At 43.3% G+C, this 20,581-nt stretch overlaps 2 pseudogenes; one reads left to right on the forward strand and one right to left on the reverse strand.

Annotated features, from left to right (window-relative positions):
• LOC119357793 overlaps positions 1-14,790 on the reverse strand; it is a 17,913-nt pseudogene extending 3,123 nt beyond the window's left edge.
• A 20-nt stretch (positions 14,791-14,810) lies between these two features.
• The window catches only part of LOC119357794, a 19,042-nt pseudogene continuing 13,271 nt past the window's right edge, over positions 14,811-20,581 (forward strand).

The raw sequence follows: 20,581 nt of genomic DNA on the forward strand, positions 1-20,581 counted from the left end.
AGAGAGAGAGAGAGAGAAGATATGTTGGTTGAGATTACAAAGTAGAGATAAACATAAATTCTAACACCCTCCCTTAATCTCAACTATCCTAGGTTCAGATTCCTCTTGAATTCTTCAAATGGTTTTGCTGGCAGTGCCTTGGTAAATCCATCAGCTACTTGATCTTTGGAAGGGATGAACCGTATCTCAAGTTTCTTGTCTGCAACTCTTTCATGTACAAAGTGAAAGTCAATTTCAATATGTTTTGTTCTGGCATGAAATACATGATTTGCACATAAGTATGTTGCACCCAAGTTGTCACACCAAAGACATGAGATACGATTTAACTTAACTCCTAGTTCCTCAAGTAGTGACTCTAACCAAATATTTTCTGTAGTGGCATTTGCCAAGGATTTATACTCAGCCTTTGTACTTGACCTTGATACTGTTGTCTGCTTTCTTGCACACCAAGAAATGAGACTGGATCCAAAAAGACTGCAAAGCCTCCAGTTGATTTTCTGTCATCACTACAACCTGCCCAATCAGCATCAAAAAATGCACTGAAAAGTGTAGAATTAGAACGTTTGAAATTAAGGCCCAAGCTCACGGTGTGTTTTACATATCTCACAATCCTCTTGACAGCTGACCAGTGTGCAGTGGTAGGAGTATGCAAATACTGACAATTAACAGCAAATGAGATATCTGGACATGTAAGTGTCAAGTACTGTAATGCTCCAACAATGCTTCTGTACCTCATACTTTCTACCTCTTGAAGAGGCTCCCCTTCATAAGCTGAGAGTCTTTCTGAAGCTCATTGGCATATTTCTCTTGATTTAATACTATACCATCCTGAGTTTTCTTAACCTCAATAACTAGAAAGAAGTGTAGATCTCCTAGATCCTTCAAGGCAAACTCTGAGCTCAAGTCATGTAGAAGAGCATTAGTAGCATCTTGTGATGAACTTGCAACAATAATATCATCAACATAGATAAGCACAAAAATGACTACTCTTGCCTTGTTGTAAATGAACAATGATGTATTAGCCCTTGATGCAAAGAAGCCAAGACATCTTAACTGAGTGCTCAACCTAGAGTACCATGCTCTAGGTGCCTATTTTAACCCATAAAGTGACTTGTCAAGCTTGCATATATAATGTGGTGTTTTCTAACTCACATACCCAGGTGGTTGTCTCATGTAAACTTCCTCTTCCAAAACACCATGCAAAAACGCGTTCTGTACATCCAGCTGACGCAAACTCCACCCCCTGGGCACAGCAATAGCTAGAACAAGTCTTATTGTGGCAGCTTTCACAACAGGACTAAAGGTATCTTCACAATCTATACCATAGCGTTGTTTAAAACCATTTGCAACCAATCATGCCTTATACCTGTCAATAGTTCCATCTGCCTTCTTTTTAACCCTGTACACCCATTTGCAATCAATAATATTTTTACCTCTCTGATCTGGCACGAGATGCGAGGTTTTATTTTTCATGAGTGCAGAGTATTCTTCATCCATGGCTTTCTTCCACCTTGGATCATCATCAAGTACCTCATTCAATGTTGTTGGTTCACCTGAGATACACAACATGCCATATGGTATAGTGCAATCAGTACGCATTTCTGGATTCTTTATACCTTTCTGTAGACGTGTCATGACTCATGTAGAAACTGCTGGATGTACACGTTGCACAGGAGAGTCGGCTACAGAAGATCCAGTCGATCCCGCTGGCGTTGGCGCAGAAGATCCGGTGGAGTCTGGTGTGGCCCCGTCTCCACCAATCATCCTGGTGTCCATAGGATCTGTAGATGCAGGGGGTTCTGCCTCGCCTAGTGCATGCATGCATGGGGACAGCGACGCAGAGCACAAGGGGGATGCGGCTCCGCCTGCCGATGATGTGGAGGCGCGGGGCTGGCTGGACGAGGCGCAGGACCGCGGCGTGAAGCACGAGGAGGATGCGGCCCAGCCTGCTGGTGACGTGGAGGTGCGGGGCTGGCTGGTCGAGGGAGCGCGCCCGCGCCTGCTGAGTCTGTGATCCGAGGACGATTACGTCCCGCTATCCGGGGCCAACGGCCGCACAGGAGTTGCTGGCGGCGCCGGATCAGCTCCGTTTTCAGTGTTGTTTTCGTCTTCTTGCGACACATGAAATATCCCTTCGTTTTGATCATTCTGAACATCATTTTGAGCACCGTTTTTGTTGCCAACCTGCACAGGGACAAGAGCAGAACTGGTGCTTGCAATATTATCAACATTTTGGTCAGTGCAATTGTCTCCCCCTTGCTCAAAATTCTAGAGATGTTCAGGAAGGAGAAGAATTTCTTTTCAAAGGAGGGCACCGGTGTTGGGATGTAGAGATGCAAACGGAAAGATGGACTCATCGAATACACCATCTCTGGATATATAGACTCTTCCTGTAGGGACATCCAAGCACTTGACTCCTTTATGCATGGGACTATATCCTAAGAACACGCATCTCTTTGAACGAAATGCAAGTTTTACGTGTATTGTAGGGCCGAAGGTTCGGCCAACATGCACAACCAAAAATGCGAAGTGATGTGTAATCTGGTGTTATACCAAGGAGTCGTGTGATGGGTGTTTCAAATTTGATGACCTTACTAGGAAGCAAGTTGATAAGGTATGTAGCAGTTAAGAAAGCTTCATCCCAGAACTTAAGTGGCATGGATGCATTAGCTAGTAATGCAAGCCCTATATCAACAGTGTGACGGTGCTTTCTTTCAGCAGATCCGTTTTGTTGGTGAGCATGACGGCGATAAACATGATGAGAAATGCCAAGTTTTTGAAAGAATGAGTTGAGTTCCTCATACTCACCTCCCCAGTCTGTTTGTGTAGCAATAATATTGGAGTTTAGTTTGCGTTCAACAAGATTTTGGAAGTTGATGAAAACTCGGAATACATCAGATCATTTCTTTAACAAGTAAATCCAAGTAAATTTACTATAGTCATCAATGAAGCTTACATAATAGGAAAATCTTCCAACGGAAGTAGGGGCTGGCCCCCATACATTTGAAAATATGAGTTGCAATGGTGCAGTGGACACACTGGTAGAGATAGGGTAAGGTAATTGATAACTTTTTGCTTGTTGACACGGATCACAAACTGACTCAACACTAGGCTCATAGGAGAGCTTATTCTTGCTAAGGACATGTCTAACAATTACTGAGGACGGATGACCCAAGCGACTATGCCACTTTGCTAAAGATGGCTTGGTGACGAGATACACTTGTTTATTTGATGCTGATGCTACTGATGATATGAGTGGGTAGAGACCTCCCACACACCGTCCTCTAAGAATGATTCTCCGTGTGACCAGATCCTTAACCAAGAAAAAATAGGGATGAAACTCTATGAGAACATGATTATCATGAGTGAATCGATGAATAGAAAGAAGACTTTTTGCTGCTTCAGGAACATGTAGAATATTTTTCAGATGCAATTTTTTGATGGGGTTTTTAACAATTGAACTGCCAATATGTGTTATTGCCATACCAGAACCGCTTGTCGTGTGGATTTGATCGCCTCCGTTGTACTTCTCCCGCATCGTCAGCTGATCAAGTTCTCCTGTTATGTGATTGGTGGCTCCCGTGTCGGCATACCAGTTGGTATCCACACCATAGGTGGCTGCATGTGTCGCCTTCTCTTCTGGTTCTCCATCTTCATAGCACCACCAGCAGAGCCGCGCCCCCTGGATGATATTTGAGGCATATTTGGCACTCAGGATTGTCGCGCTGCTGCTGATCACGCGCCTATTGCGGTTGATTTTGTCGCTGGCGCCCTCTGTAGTTGTTTCTGCCGCGAGCAGGAGAGGGCTGCCAATCTCCACGGCCGCGCCCCCTTGTGCCATGCCCACGGTAGGGTTTCCCGCGACCTTGGCCACGGCCTCTGTAGGCTGCGTTTGCCAACGTGTGGAAGCCACCAGAAGAAGCATCGTCCAACATCTCCATTCTCTGGTCAAAAGCAGAGATTTGGGCAAAGAGATCATCGGCAGTGATCGTGTTCTTGATGGCACTGATCGCCGTGACCACAGGATCGTAGTCACGGTCCAGCCCCGCCAAGATGTAGCCCACCATCTCCGGGTCAGAAACCGGACGGCCAGCGGCTGCTAGCTCGTCGCCGAGACTCTTCATCTTGGCCATAAAGGCAGAGCTTGACATGGTGCCCTTCTTGGTGTTGGTGATCGCAATCCTCAGATTTGTAATCCGAGACTGCGATTGGGAGGCAAAGATGGTTGTCATCGTTGTCCACAACTGGAAGGTGGAATCCTTCCCGATGACCCGCGCAACTATTTCTAGAGTCATGGAGTTCAGTAGATATGAGAGCACTTGTTGATCATTGACGATCCAGGCCGCATCCAGTGGGTTCGGCACCATGGCCGTGGTCTTGTCCGCCTGCATGGCCTCCATCGTCTTGGGCGGAGCTTCGTCGTTGTTGTCCAACAAACCAGTCACCTGCGTGCCTCGCGGGGCTGGTAGGACTTGTGCCTTCCAGAGGATGAAGTTTCCTCTTGCAAGCTTCTCAGTCGGCGGTGACCCGAGGTTGAGGGCGACGGACGACGAGGAAGACATGACGACGGCGGCGGCAGTTGTGGTTTGTGGTTTGTGGTTTTGTTGTGTCTAGATGTGTAGGGAAGAGGTGGCTCTGATACCATGTTAGATTGGGAAGGATTCCTATTCGTCGATGAGGAGCCGCATTTGGTTTATATTTATATGAGGCAAACAGCCATGCCTTGGTTTACAAGTTCGAGGAGACCGATCGCATGTGATCAGGTCGTTACAAGGAGATCTCCTGGATAGCTACAGGAAAGAGAGAAAATATGTTGGTTGAGATTACAAAGTAGAGATAAACATAAGTTCTAACAACACACATAAGAGACATGAATAAATACCCTTGTAGTAAGATCCAGTGCTTTGAGCAATTGACTAGTTACTCACAGTCGTCATGCTTCTTAGCCTTTCTTCTCTTGTATCGAATGAAAGCAGAGACTGCAAGAATCAACATCAGGACAGCGAAACAAGCTACGCCTGTAGAGATCCCTGCCACTCTCCCTTTCTTCCCTACAATGAAATCAACATCGGATACATCAAACGGAGATCTCAAGATGACTTGAAATTTGCACGGGATAGGGAAACCGTGAACCAGAGCCGGCCTGTTGGCGTCTCTGCTGTAGCAATAGAAGGCACGGCTGCGGGTGCTGGCGCCGGCGGCGCCGAGAGCTTCATCATGGCGCCGCCCATGTAGAACGGGTTCACGCTGTACCTCAGGTTGCACCAGACCCCAAGAGCTTGGCCGCCGGACTTCCCGTTCTGGAACAAGAACCACGGCGCGGCTCCGATGAAGCCAGCGAGGCAGCCCCGGCACTGCGCGGCCGTCATCTCCGGCATGCACAGCGCCAGCCCATAAATCTTTGGGTAGTAGGTCGCGTCAAAGCTCCCCTCGCCCATGGCAAAGTACTTCTTGGCGGGGTCGCCGCGCGCGGCCACGGCCTGGTCAACCGTCGCGTTGAGGAGCGCGAGGGCGGCGGCGTTGAACCAGGCCGCCGGCTGCGAGGTTCTCCACGTCCAAGAAGTAGGTACCGGCGGGTGATTCCACGCCTACGAAGTCCAGGAAGCGCTGGTCGGAGAAGCGGAGGACGCAGTCGTCCTGGTAGATGGCGATGTCCTTGTTGTTGGGGCGTCCTGGTAGATGGCGACGTCCTGGTAGATGGCGACGTCCTGGAAGCTGATACGTCTCCAACGTATCTATAATTTTTGATTGCTCCATGCTATATTATCTACTGTTTTGAATGTTTATGGGCTTTATTATACATTTTATATCATTTTTGGGACTAACCTATTAACCCAGAGCCCAGTGCCAGTTTTTGTTTTTACCATGTTTTAGGGTTTCGAAGAAAAGGAAAATCAAACGGAGTCCAATTGACCTGAAACTTCACGGAACTCATTTTTGGAAGGAAAGAAGCCCAGAAGACTTGGAGTGCACGTCGGGGGATCTGCGAGGAGGCCACGAGGTAGGGGGCACGCCCTCCACCCTCGTGGGCCCCTCGTGGCCCCCCTGACGTACTTCTTCCGCCTATATATCTCCATATACCCTAAAAACATCAGGGAGCACAATAGATCGGGAGTTCCGCTGCCAGAAGCCTCCGTAGCCACCGAAAGCCAATCTAGACCTGTTCCGGCACCCTGCCGGAGGGGGAATCCTTCTTCGGTGGCCATCTTCATCATCTCGGTGCTCTCCATGACGAGGAGGGAGTAGTTCTCCCTCGGGGCAGAGGGTATGTACCAGTAGCTATGTGTTTGATCTCTCTCTCTCTCTCTCTCTCTCTCTCTCTCTCTCTCTCGTGTTCTTGAGGTGATACGATCTTGATGTATCGCGAGCTTTGCTATTATAGTTGGATCTTATGTTTCTCCTCCCCCTCTACTCTCTTGTAATGGATTGAGTTTTCCCTTTGAAGTTATCTTATCGGATTGAGTCTTTATAGATTTGAGAACACTTGATGTATGTCTTGCCGTGCGTATCTGTGGTGACAATGGGATACCACGTGATTCACTTGATGTATGTTTTGGTGATCAACTTGCGGGTTCCGCCCATGAACCTATGCGTAGGGGTTGGCACACGTTTTCGTCCTGATTCTCCGGTAGAAACTTTGGGGCACTCTTTGAGGTTCTATGTGTAGGTTGAATAGATGAATCTGAGATTGTGTGATGCATATCATATAATCATACCCACGGATACTTGAGGTGACATTAGGGTTTTGGTTGATTTGTGTCTTAAGGTGTTATTCTAGTACGAACTCTAGGGCTGTTTGTGACACTTATAGGAATAGCCCAACAGATTGATTGGAAAGAATAATTTGAGGTGGTTTCGTACCCTACCATAATCTCTTCGTTCGCTCTCCGCTATTAGTGACTTTGGAGTGACTCTTTGTTGCATGTTGAGGGATAGTTATGTGATCCAATTATGTTAGTATTGTTGAGGGAACTTGCACTAGCGAAAGTATGAACCCTAGGCCTTGTTTCAACGCATTGCGATACCGTTTACGCTCACTTTTATCATTAGTTACCTTGCTGTTTTTATAATTTCAGATTACAAATACCTTTATCTACTATCCATACACCACTTATATCACCATCTCTTCACCGAACTAGTGCACCTATACAATTTACCATTGTATTGGGTGTGTTGGGGACACAAGAGACTCTTTGTTATTTGGTTGCAGGGTTGCTTGAGAGAGACCATCTTCATCCTACGCCTCCCACATATTGATAAACCTTAGGTCATCCACTTGAGGGAAATTTGCTACTGTCCTACAAACCTCTGCACTTGGAGGCCCAACAACGTCTACAAGAAGAAGGTTGTGTAGTAAACATCAAGCTCTTTTCTGGCGCCGTTGCCGGGGAGGTTAGCGCTTGAAGGTATATATTTAGATCTTGCAATCGAGTCTTTTAGTTTCTTGTTTTATCACTAGTTTAGTTTATAAAAGAAAACTATAAAAAATAGAATTGAGTTTGTCTCATACGCTTCACCTTTTTAATATCTTTCGTGAGTATGAGATAATTGTGCTCAAGTGCTAGAAAAAGAAATCTATAAAATGTTTGGCACTAAATATTTGAATGATGAGCATGATTGCAATGTTGTTAGTACGAATTATTTGAATATCCATGATGCTAATGATGATTGCACTAGTTATGATGAAAATGTCTCCTATAAACATGTCAATTTTTGTGGAGTGCATTGGGTTTGTAAGTACACACCAAATAGGGAAGATAGATATTTCAAGAGGCATAAGTACTTAGAAACTAAATTGTTGCAAGAAGAGCTAGATGAATGTGCTGAAAGATTCAATATTTCTCGTGCCCCTTGTGAACTTTGCAATGAACATGGTCATTTAAATCTCCAATGCAAATTCTTTCATGACCGAATCGTATCCAAAATTTGTGATAATTTGATTACCCTTGAGCAACATAAAGAGCTTAGTCTTCTTTTGGGTTATGAAGAAATGAAATGTATAACTGAGGGTATTCCAAAGTTTAATCTTGATAGAGTTCTTGATTTTGATCTAGAAGAAATTTATATGTATTGTGCGGTGAATTGTATTGAAAATCCTTATATTGCCAATTACATAAATAAAAGAAAACAAATAGAAGATGAAGAGAATACTAATGAAAGGGAAGAGACTTCCCAATATCCTGCTATTATTTCTTATGATGAATCAGGTAACGAGGAGGAGCCTCCTATTCAACCAATCTCATTAATAAGGAGCTCCAAAAAGAGGATTGAACCCACACATGATGTGGTGAAGAAGAAGAAGAAGAAAAGAAAAAGGAAGAGAGGTAAAAAGATATCTCTCCCAAATAATGCTACTCCTATTACTATTGTGCCTCATGAAAATATAATTGTGGAAGATAATGATACTTCTTATGATCTTAAAAATCTTTTTGGCACTTACTTGGAAGAATATGATCATTGCTATACTATTGGTATTATCTATACTATTAATGATGAGAGTGATTATGCTTATGATATGAAAAGGCCCAAGCTTGGGGATGCTATGTTTGATGAAGATGATGTTTTTGAGAATATATTTGCTGCAATTAATGTTTGTCCCAAGCTTGGGGAAGCTATGATTAATGAAGATGATATTTTTAGTCTCCCAAGTTTTGATATGCAAGTTTATAGTTATGATAGCATGCCTCCTACTTATGATGATTATTGTGATGATACTTATGCTATAAAAAGTAGTGATTATATTTATAAAACTTGTCATGATTATGATTACCCCTTCTCTGAACATTACTATTTTAATGTGGAAACAATTTATAGTATTCGAGTCTCTTATGATACTCCCACTATTATTCATGAGAAGAGTTTTGCTTGTGTGGAGAGTAGTAAATTTTCTATGCTTTTAGATCATGAAAAGAATGCTTTAGGTGCTGGTTATATTGTTGAATTCATTCATGATGCTACTGAAAATTATTATGAGGGAGGAACATATGCTTGTAGGAATTGCAATATTATCAAGTTTCCTCTCTATGTGCTTAAAATTTTAAAGTTATGTTTGTTTTGCCTTCCTATGCAAGTTGATTATTGTTCCCACAAGTTGTTTGCTCACAAAATCCTTATGCATAGGAAGAGGGTTAGACTTAAATGTGCTAGTCATATTCTTTATGATGCTCTCTTTATGTTACAATTCTTATCTTTTATGTGAGCATCATTGAAATCATCATGCCTAGCTAGGGGCGTTAAACGATATCGCTTGTTGGGAGGCAACCCAACTTTATTTTTATTCCTTGTTTTTGTTCCTGTTTAGTAATAAATAATTCATCTAGCCTCTGTCTAGATGTGGTTTTAGTTGTTTAATTAGTGTTTTTGCCAAGTAGAACCTTTGGGAAGACTTGGGTGAAGTCTTTATGATCATGCTGTAAAAAACAGAAACTTTAGTGCTCACGAGAATTGATGCCATTTTTATTTGGAGAGTGATATTTAGTTAATTATTTTTTCATATGATTAATATATAAATTCCTCAGGTCCAGCAATTTATTTGAGAATTTTATGAGTTCCAGAAGTATACGTTTGATCCATATTATTACAGACTGTTCTGTTTTTGACAGATTCTGTTTTTCATGTGTTGTTTACTTATTTTTGATGAATCTATTGCTAGTAAAATAGTTTATAAACCATAGAGAAGTTTAAATACAGTAGGTTTAAAACCAATATAAATAAATAATGAGTTCATTACAGTACCTTGAAGTGGTGATTTATTTTCTTGTACTAATGGAGCTTACGAGTTTTCTGTTAAGTTTTGTGTTGTGAAGTTTTCAAGTTTTGGGTAAGGATTCGATGGAATATGGAATAAGGAGTGGCAAGAGCCTAAGCTTGGGGATGACCAAGTAACCCCAAGGTAATATTCAAGGATAGCCAAGAGCCTAAGCTTGGGGATGCCCCGGAAGGCATCCCCTCTTTCGTCTTCGTCCATCGGTAACTTTACTTGGAGCTATATTTTTATTTACCACATGATATGTGTTTTGCTTGGAGCGTCAATTTATTTTGTTAGTATTTTCTTGCTGTTATTTAGAACAATGTTTTTCATCTTTTATTTCAATAAAAGTGGCATTGATAGCCTTTACTATGCCTATGTTACAAGTATACATGTTGCTGTTTGAAAACAGAAAGTTTACCGCTGTTGCAATAATTCCCTAGAAAAGTCAGAATGTGATAAAATGTTGAAACCTTTTGCACATTAAGCTCTGATAAATTTACTACAGTGGGAATTTTATTTCATAATTTTTGTATCTAGGTAAGTATGGATGTTGCAGCATTCTTTACAGACTATCCTGTTTAGGCAGATTGCTGTTATGTTTGCATTGTTTCCATATGTTTGCTTCTTTAATGATTCTATTTGAGGATAGGACTATTAAATATGCAGAGGCATTTAGTATGCAATGTTGAATAATAATTTTGGTGATTTTCTACAGTAGAGTATGATAAGGTTTTGCAATGGTTTATACTAACTTATCTCACGAGTCCTTGTTGAGTTTTGTGTGGATGAAGCTTTTGAGATTTAAGGAGACCGTGATATGAGAGGAATTAAGGAGACACAAAATCTCAAGCTTGGGGATGCCCAAGGAATCTCGAGATAATATTTCAAGAAGTCTCAAGCATCTAAGCTTGGGGATGCCCCGGTTGGCATCCCATCTTTCTTCTTCAACAACTATCGGTTAGTTTCAGTTGATCCTAAGTTTTTTCTTCTTCACATGATGTTTGCTATTCTTAGATATCATTTTTTTTGTTTTGCTTGATGTTTGAATAAAGTATCAAGATCTGAAATTGTTAAATGTCAGAGAGTCTTCACATAGTTGCATAATTATTCGACTACTCATTGATCTTCACTTATATCCTTCGGAGTAGTTTGTTGTTGCTCTGGTGCTTCACTTATATCTTTTAGAGCACGGTGGTGGTTTTATTTTGAAGAAATAGATGAACTCTCATGCTTCACTTATATTATTTTGAGAGTATTTAAATAGCATGGTAATTTCCTTAAATAATCCTAATATGCTAGGCATCCAAGAATAGTAAAAACTTTCATATAGAGTATTGAATACTAAGAGAAATTTGATGCTTGATGATTGTTTTGAGATAAGGAGATGGTGATATTAGAGTCATGCTAGTTGAGTAGTTGTGAATTTAAGAAATACTAGTGTTGAAGTTTGTGATTCCCGTAGCATGCACGTATGGTGAACCGTTATGTGATGAAGTCGGAGCATGATTTATTTATTGATTGTCCTCCTTATGAGTGGCGGTCGGGGACGAGCGATGGTCTTTTCCTACCAATCTATCCCCCCTAGGAGCATGTGCGTAGTACTTTGTTTCGATAACTAATAGATTTTTGCAATAAGTATGTGAGTTCTTTATGACTAATGTTGAGTCCATGGATTATACGCACTCTCACCCTTCCACCATTGCTAGCCTCTCTAGTACCGCGCAACTTTCGCCGGTACCATAAACCCACCATATACCTTCCTCAAAACAGCCACCATACCTACCTATTATGGCATTTCTATAGCCATTTCGAGATATATTGCCATGCAACTTTCCACCGTTCCGTTTATTATGACACAGTCCATCATTGTCATATTGCTTAGCATGATCATGTAGTTGACATCATATTCGTGGCAAAGCCACCATTCGTAATTCTTTCATACATGTCACTCATGAGTAATTGCACATCCTGGTACACCGCCGGAGGCATTCATATAGAGTCATATCTTGTTCTAAGTATCGAGTTGTAATTCTTGAGTTGTAAGTAAATAAAAATGTGATGATCATCATTATTAGAGCATTGTCCCAGTGAGGAAAGGATGATGGAGACTATGATTCTCCCACAAGTCGGGATGAGACTCCGGATGAAAATAAAAAAATAAAAGAAGCCAAAGAAGCCCAAATAAAAAAAAGAGAAAAGAGGTCATAAAAAAGAGAAGGCCCAAATAAAAAAATAAAAAATGAGAGAAAAAGAGAGAAGGGGCAATGCTACTATCCTTTTTACCACACTTGTGCTTCAAAGTAGCACCATGATCTTCATGATAGAGAGTCTCCTATGTTGTCACTTTCATATACTAGTGGAAATATTTCATTATAGAACTTGGCTTGTATATTCCAATGATGGGCTTCCTCAAAATGCCCTAGGTCTTCATGAGCAAGCAAGTTGGATGCACACCCACTAGTTTCTTTTGTTGAGCTTTCATACATTTATAGCTCTAGTGCATCCGTTGCATGGCAATCCCTACTCACTCACATTGATATCCATTGATGGGCATCTCCATAGCCCGTTGATACGCCTAGTTGATGTGAGACTATCTTCTCCTTTTTGTCTTCTCCACAACCACCACTCTATTCCACCTATAGTGCTATATCCATGGCTCATGCTCATGTATTGCGTGAAGATTGAAAAAGTTTGAGAACATCAAAAGTATGAAACAATTGCTTGGCTTGTCATCGGGGTTGTGCATGATTTAAATATTTTGTATGGTGAAGATGGAGCATAGCCAGACTATATGATTTTGTAGGGATAACTTTCTTTGGCCATGTTATTTTGAGAAGACATGATTGCTTTGTTAGTATGCTTGAAGTATTATTATTTCTATTTCAATATGAACTTTTGTCTTGAATCTTATGGATCTGAATATTCATGCCACAATTAAGAAGAATTACATTGAAATTATACCAAGTAGCACTCCGCATCAAAAATTCTGTTTTTATCCTTTACCTACTCGAGGACGAGCAGGAATTAAGCTTGGGGATGCTGATACGTCTCCAACGTATCTATAATTTTTGATTGCTCCATGCTATATTATCTACTGTTTTGAATGTTTATGGTCTTTATTATACATTTTATATCAATTTTGGGACTAATCTATTAACCCAGAGCCCAGTGCTAGTTTCTGTTTTTACCCTGTTTTAGGGTTTCGAAGAAAAGGAAAATCAAACGGAGTCCAATTGACCTAAAACTTCACGGAACTCATTTTTGGAAGGAAAGAAGCCCAGAAGACTTGGAGTGCACGTCGAGGGATCTGCGAGGAGGCCACGAGGCAGGGGGCGCGCCCTCCACCCTCGTGGGCCCCTCATGGCCCCCCTGACGTACTTCTTCCGCCTATATATCTCCATATACCCTAAAAACACCAGGGAGCACAATAGATCGGGAGTTCCGCTGCCAGAAGCCTCCGTAGCTACCGAAAGCCAATCTAGACCCGTTCCGGCACCCTGCCGGAGGGGGAATCCTTATCCGGTGGCCATCTTCATCATCCCGATGCTCTCCATGATGAGGAGGGAGTAGTTCTCCCTCGGGGCAGAGGGTATGTACCAGTAGCTATGTGTTTGATCTCTCTCTCTCTCTCTCTCTCTCTCTCTCTCTCTCTCTCTCGTGTTCTTGAGGTGATACGATCTTGATGTATCGCGAGCTTTGCTATTATAGTTGGATCTTATGTTTCTCCTCCCCCTCTACTCTCTTGTAATGGATTGAGTTTTCCCTTTGAAGTTATCTTATCGGATTGAGTCTTTATAGATTTGAGAACACTTGATGTATGTCTTGCCGTGCGTATCTGTGGTGACAATGGGATACCACGTGATTCACTTGATGTATGTTTTGGTGATCAACTTGCGGGTTCCGCCCATGAACCTATGCGTAGGGGTTGGCACACGTTTTCGTCGTGATTCTCCGGTAGAAACTTTGGGGCACTCTTTGAGGTTCTATGTGTAGGTGAATAGATGAATCTGAGATTGTGTGATGTATATCGTATAATCATACCCACGGATACTTGAGTTGACATTAGGGTTTTGGTTGATTTGTGTCTTAAGGTGTTATTCTAGTATGAACTCTAGGGTTGTTTGTGACACTTATAGGAATAGCCCAACGGATTGATTGGAAAGAATAACTTTGAGGTGGTTTAGCACCCTACCATAATCTCTTCGTCCGTTCTCCGCTATTAGTGACTTTGGAGTTACTCTTTCTTGCATGTTGAGGGATAGTTATGTGATCCAATTATGTTAGTATTGTTGAGGGAACTTGCACTAGCGAAAGTATGAACCCTAGGCCTTGTTTCAACGCATTGCAATACCGTTTACGCTCACTTTTATCATTAGTTACCTTGCTGTTTTTATAATTTCAGATTACAAATACCTTTATCTACTATCCATACACCACTTGTATCACCATCTCTTCGCCGAACTAGTGCACCTATACAATTTACCATTGTATTGGGTGTGTTGGGAACACAAGAGACTCTTTGTTATTTGGTTACAGGGTTGCTTGAGAGAGACCATCTTCATCCTACGCCTCCCACGGATTGATAAACTTTAGGTCATCCACTTGAGAGAAATTTGCTACTATCCTATAAACCTCTGCACTTGGAGGCCCAACAATGTCTACAAGAAGAAGGTTGTGTAGTAGACATCAGAACCCCGCCGCGACGAGTTGGTGTCGCCACGGCAGAGCGTTAGCGCGGAGATGAGGTCCAGCACCACGCCCACGGTGGCCGTGGCGAAGCCGGCCGGCGAGGCCGAGACGTTGGCCGGTAGCACCGCGGCGAGCAGGTCCAGGTTGGTCTGGTAGGTGATGTTGGCCGCGTAGGCGCCGCTGGCGCATGTCGTGGACTGCCACTGCGTCACCTGGGGCACGGCCAGCGGCAGTAGCACGGCCACGAGAAGGAGGTAGCCGCCGAGCATGGTTGTCTCTGGAAGTGGCAGAAAGCACGAGTTGGCTGCACAGTCAACAACAGCTCCGGCCTCCGAGATTGCCAATGCCATACACACAGACACGGAACACAATGAGCCACCTCGCCGTGGCATCCCTCACCGTCGTGCTGCTGGCGCGGTGCGCAGCGGCGTATCCGTGGCAGGTGTGCGGCACGGCGGCCAACTTCACAGCCAACAGCACGTACCAGGCCAACCTGGGCCTCCTCGCCGCAGCACTGCCCAAGAACATCTCCTCGTCCCCGGACCTCTTCGCCACCACCGTGGTCGGCGCCGCCCCAGACCAGGTCTGGGCGCTCGTGCTCTGCCGGGGCGACGCCAACGCCACGGCCTGCTCCGGCTGCGTCTCCATGGCCTTCCAGGACGTGCAGAACCAGTGCGCCTATGACAAGGACGCCGCCATCTACTATGACCCCTGCACGCTCTACTACTCCGCCAACGCCAGCTCCCTCTCCTCCATGGACAACGTCGGGAGGACGAACCGCATCAACAACCAGAACGTCACGTCCGACCCTGGCCGGTTCAACCGCCAGGTGGTCGCGCTCGTGAGCGCCACCGCCGACTACGCGGCGTACAACTCCACGCGGCGGTACGCGTCCGGGGAGGCCAACCTCGGCGGCCAGTTCCCCAGGGTGTACGGCTGGGCGCAGTGCACGCCGGAACCTGACGCCGGCACGGTGCCGTGCCTGCCTCGCCGGACTCACTGCCGGAATGCCGAGGTGGTTCACCGACCACGTCGGAGGGAGGTCTCTTGGGGTCAGGTGCAGCTACCGATACGAGACGTACTCCTTCCTCGACGGCCCGGTGATGGTCAGGCTGGCTGCGCCGCCGAGCTCGGCCGCGCCTGCGCCTGCAGATGGGCCCGCAATTCTGACTCCACGGGCGGTCGCCGGAGGTGAGTTTCCGTACTACCGTACATTTCAAAGTTCAAACTAATGCTAAACCTACGAAAGAGTATACGTAAGGTTACGAAACATTCCAAACTAATCTAAACATCGCCTGATTTTCAGAGGGTGGACCCCTCACTCCCCTAAATACTAATCCTATTCTTCTATGTTGGCTCATATGTAAGCTTAAGTAGTTTATTTATGTAAGTGTAGCATTGTTCATCTGGTCTCGTCGTGGCATCCTTGGATACGTGGTTTTTATCAAGGGTCTATTTAGGACACATCTAGATGTGACATAGTTGCGTCACATCTAAGTTGATGTACACTTTATTCGTGGTATTTTTTTGTCTAGCTTTTTTAAATTCTTGTTGTTGTATTATATATTTGTGGGAATTTAGATGTGACATCTTTAAAAAAACATTTAAATATGAATTAGACAAACTATTCTACCAAGCCCATTTTTCTAATGCGTGTTTTGAGGAATAACCACCCAAAACTACGTTTGGTTAGCGTAACAAATTCCCAGATAAGTAAAACTCGTTTCCCGTAAAACCAGAAAAACGAGCTTTTGGAAAAATGACTATTAGTCATTTTTTATAAACGAGTTTAGCTTATAAGCCGGCCGAACTCATCATCACATGTCCGCTGAAAGACACTACCGTCGTTTCCTGTGAACCCATGCCCATCGCTCAACGAACGCAGAGTTATTTACCCAAAATCACCACACTTGAGACTAGGGTAACCGGTCAGTACCACATTTAAGCCATGTCATAAAAAACCACCAACTCTGGGACTAATCGGTACCGCGGAGCACTGACTGGCCGTTTTAGCCGCGGAAACAGCGAAACCGGCAGGTCAGGCCCACCTGTCGGGTCGACGTGGCGCGGGCTGACGGACGCCGTTAGACGGAGGGGGACGGCCGTTTCCGCGCCCATGTATTAGTGGGTCGTGCGGGTCGCTGGTCGGACCAGACCGCACCAGAGCACATCCGACCCCTCTGTCTCAACCTCGACGACCGCCGCCGCCGCCACCGTCGTCTCGCCGTTGTCCGCCGGTCCGCCATGGTTTCCTGGAGCGAGGGGTCAAGCTCTTCTTCTTCGGACGACGAGTCAGTGACTAGCTAGGTATGTTCATTTGGGGATTCCAACATTTAGGGTTAGGGTTAGGGTTCTTGAGTTGGGGATTTCTTACCAACTCAATGATTTCTTCAATCTCTTTGGTTTTAAGCTTCCTAGGATTATCCCATGCTATGAATGGAGTGGCATTGCTCATGAGCTCTCCTCTCAATGTCTGCATCGCGAGCCTTGCCTCAGGCTAGTAGCATTTGAATCTACGGACACGGGCCGCCGTTTTCTTGCTTGCGCTGAGGAGAAGGTATGTTGGTTAGTACTGTATTTAGTTAACCTTAGTTAGTTTTTGCTCCATTCAAATGCCAGAAGGAAATTTTGCTCTGCTTATTAGTGTGAACAATTGTCACTGCCCACAGTTGGATTTAATTATGCTCTGACAATAGTAAATTATGCTATGCCAGTGTAATTTGCTCCAAATAATTAAGTAGTGTACAACATTGTTAGTGCCAGTAGGAAATTATGCTATGGCAGTGTAATTTGCTCAAATAATTAAGTAGTGTACAACTAGTGTACAACATTGTTAGTGCCAGCACTAAATTTTGTTGTTATAATGACAACATATATTTAGTTTATATGCTGTTAAAAGTGACAAAAATTTCTTATTGAAAACACCTATTAATTTGATAGGCTTTCTTAATTGTTTGTGCATTTAAATGAACACAATTTCTTACTGAGAACATCTCTTGTGTAGTATGATTGACAATATTTTTTCTGAATTATAGGCTGAACTAAGGTGCAACGATCTGGAGTGGATAGACCGTGAGTGGTCAGTGGCTTTGCAGTTCTGCCTAACTGAATTGTGGAGCATGTATGACAAAGAAATCAATGACAGGCTGAGAGACAATGTTCAGCTTGGTGAACATAATTACAAAGTAGTTGGAAAAAAAGAGGAAGATGGAAGAAGAGCTGAGATTTTTCAAACTTGATTTTGCAAAAATGGTGGCTGACAAGGAGGATGCTATTACTGAGCTGGGCAATACTAGGTTGGCTCTCAATGATCTGAAAGAGGAGATGGAGAAGAAGAAGCTCGCAGACCATGGTTGCACAAACCTACATCAGTTACTCAGGGCAAAGGCAGAGAAAGAGAGGGACAAAATTGTGGTGGAGAGAGACCAAGTGCTCACAGAGAGAGAGACCAACTAAAGGAAGAGAAGAAAAAGCTAGAGTACATCATCTCTGATTTGCTGAAACAGAAGCATGGCTACAAGGACAAGATCAAGAAGTTGAAGGAGATCTGTGATGAATTTTAATTATGTAATGTGGCATTGTACTGGTGCAGTTGTGCTCTGTTGCACTGAATAATCAGCCCTACTAGAAGTGCACTATACTGTTGTAATGGTTAAATTTGTACTGAATTATGCAGTTTATCTGCAAGTCTAGAATTTGAACTTATGGCATGAGTTTGAACTTAATTTGTAGTGCTATCTCTTGTATCATATTGAGTACTCTATTATATTTACTTCACTCCAGGTGAAACTGGTGTGATAGTCAAACTATTGTGCACAGAAAAATTTGAAATACTAGTAACTTATGGCATGAGTATACCAGGAACTTTCTGGCATTATTATTATGCACATAATGTGATGATCAGGGAGTGCAAACAACATAGCAGTACAGAGTAAATGTAGCAGTGCAAACACATAATTATAGATAGGTACATGATGATTGAAGCAAGCCAACATAGCAGTACACAAGAATAATAGATAGTAGTTCCTCATAGCATAAAACAAAGATCCATACAAAGGTTTAGCATAGCATTACACAACAGTAGTTCATAGTGGCACACATAGGTTCAACACAGCATTACATAAGTTCAAATTTAGTCTTGGCATAGATAAAGTGCTCTAGTGCCTGATGGAGCACACATGCACTTGGATACATAGTCAAACAAGAACTCTTAGTAGTTCCCACTGGCATAGAAGTACCCGTCCATCCTTTTGCTCATGTATCTTGCCCTTTTCGGCCTATTTCCTGTTGGCTGGCTGGTTGAAGTTTCTGCAGTAGTTCTTGGAGGATTGAAGCTTCTTGCACCTGTTTTTGCACCTCTCCTTGCAGCAGCAGTACTAGCACCAGAAGGAGAAGAATTTGCAGCTCTAGCAGATAAACCAGCAGCTCTAGCAGATGTAGCAGCAGCTCTAGCAGATTTGCCCCTTGAAGCAGCAGCATCAGATCCCCTTGAAGCAGATGTAGAGCTTGCACCCCTAGGAGTTGTTGTACCAGATGTTGAGCTTCCACCTTGCTGCCATGCAGGGGCTGTCCTGTTTTCCTGCAATTATTTTTGTTGGATAAATTTCAGTGATACTTAATGAGTGATGAGATAGAGAAGGAAGTCAAAAATAACATACCATGTGTTTGTTCTTCCTGATTTGCAGATCTGGCCTCAATGGCTTTGCACAACTTGTGTATTTGTGTCCCTGCAACTTGCAGTTACTACAAGTTATTGTAGCCATCCTTGATGTCTGCTTTGCTTGAGGAGGCTCAAACCTGCCTTTCTTCCTTTTCTCTTCTGCTGGTCCCTTCTTGTCTTCTTTGAACTGAGGTGCGTCAATGTCAGGAGTTGCAGTTTTCACCCAACAATCAGGACCAGGAACTGGGTAAATGGTTGTATGACTCCAAGTACATAGCTTTTTTGAAGAAAACATTTACATGGTCCTCTGGTAGTTGTTTGGACCTGTAGATGGCAGAACAACCATGGTTGCAAGGAATTCCAGAGATGTCCCGCTTCTTACAACCACATGTTTTCAGATTAGTGTCAACAGAGTAGGTCTTATCCCCACTACTCACTTGGAAAAGACCTGGTCCAGCTATCAATGATTTGTAGCCCCTTGCATATCTCTTGTTCATCTCTAACCTCTCAACATAAGTTGGTGCAATTTCCCATCTTGAAACTAGTCCACCCTCTCTCTTTTGCTGATACCTTACCAGAAGTTTGTCCTTGATCCCATTGATCATGGTGACAATTGGCTTGTTCCTTACATCAAGTATGCACTTATTAAAAACTTCACTTAAGTTATTGACAACCAGATCAGTTTTGCAGTTAGTATCCATTGCATGTCTTGACTAAGCTTTTGGAGGAATCCTTGACATCCACTCCAAAGCAGCCTTGCACTCAGCCTTCATGCTCTCCATTCCCAACTGAAAGTCATGTTCAGTGTAAGCATGTGCAGCTACATCCATGCATTTCTTCAAGTCTTCTCCTCTGAATCCTGCTCTCTGAAAGTTGGCATAAATGTGCCTCAAGCAGTACCTATGAGGGCAGTTGGGAAAGACTGTTGTGACTGCATTCAACAGACCCTGCAAAGGATTTTGAATTTGTTAAAATGAAATAAATTATCAAAAAAAATTTAATTCAATTTAATTGTTGTAGTAATATTATATTGATTTAATATTATGTTGATTAAATTCAATTTAATTGTTGTAGTAATATTATATTGATTTAATATTATGTTGATTTAATTTAATTTAATTGTTGTAGTAATATTATATTGATTTAATATTACATTTATTTAATTCAATTTAATTGTTGTAGCTTGTTCTATGTTGGCTCATAAGGGTCACCCTAGGCTACCTTGACTGAAGTGTCGACAAGATGCGTTACCACTCGACACATGCCAACTAGGGTAGGTGGGAGGTTGGTTGGGCTATGGTGGCCCATAAGGGTCACCCTAGGCTACCTTGACCGAAGTGTCGACAAGATGCGTTACCACTCGACACATGCCAACTAGGGTAGGTGGGAGGTTGGTTGGGCTATGGTGGCCCATAAGGGTCACCCTAGGCTATCTTGACCGAAGTGTCGACAAGATGCGTTACCACTTGACACATGCCAAC

The sequence above is a fragment of the Triticum dicoccoides genome, chromosome 2A (assembly GCF_002162155.2).
Source record: "Triticum dicoccoides isolate Atlit2015 ecotype Zavitan chromosome 2A, WEW_v2.0, whole genome shotgun sequence".
Taxonomy (NCBI): Eukaryota; Viridiplantae; Streptophyta; class Magnoliopsida; order Poales; family Poaceae; genus Triticum; species Triticum dicoccoides.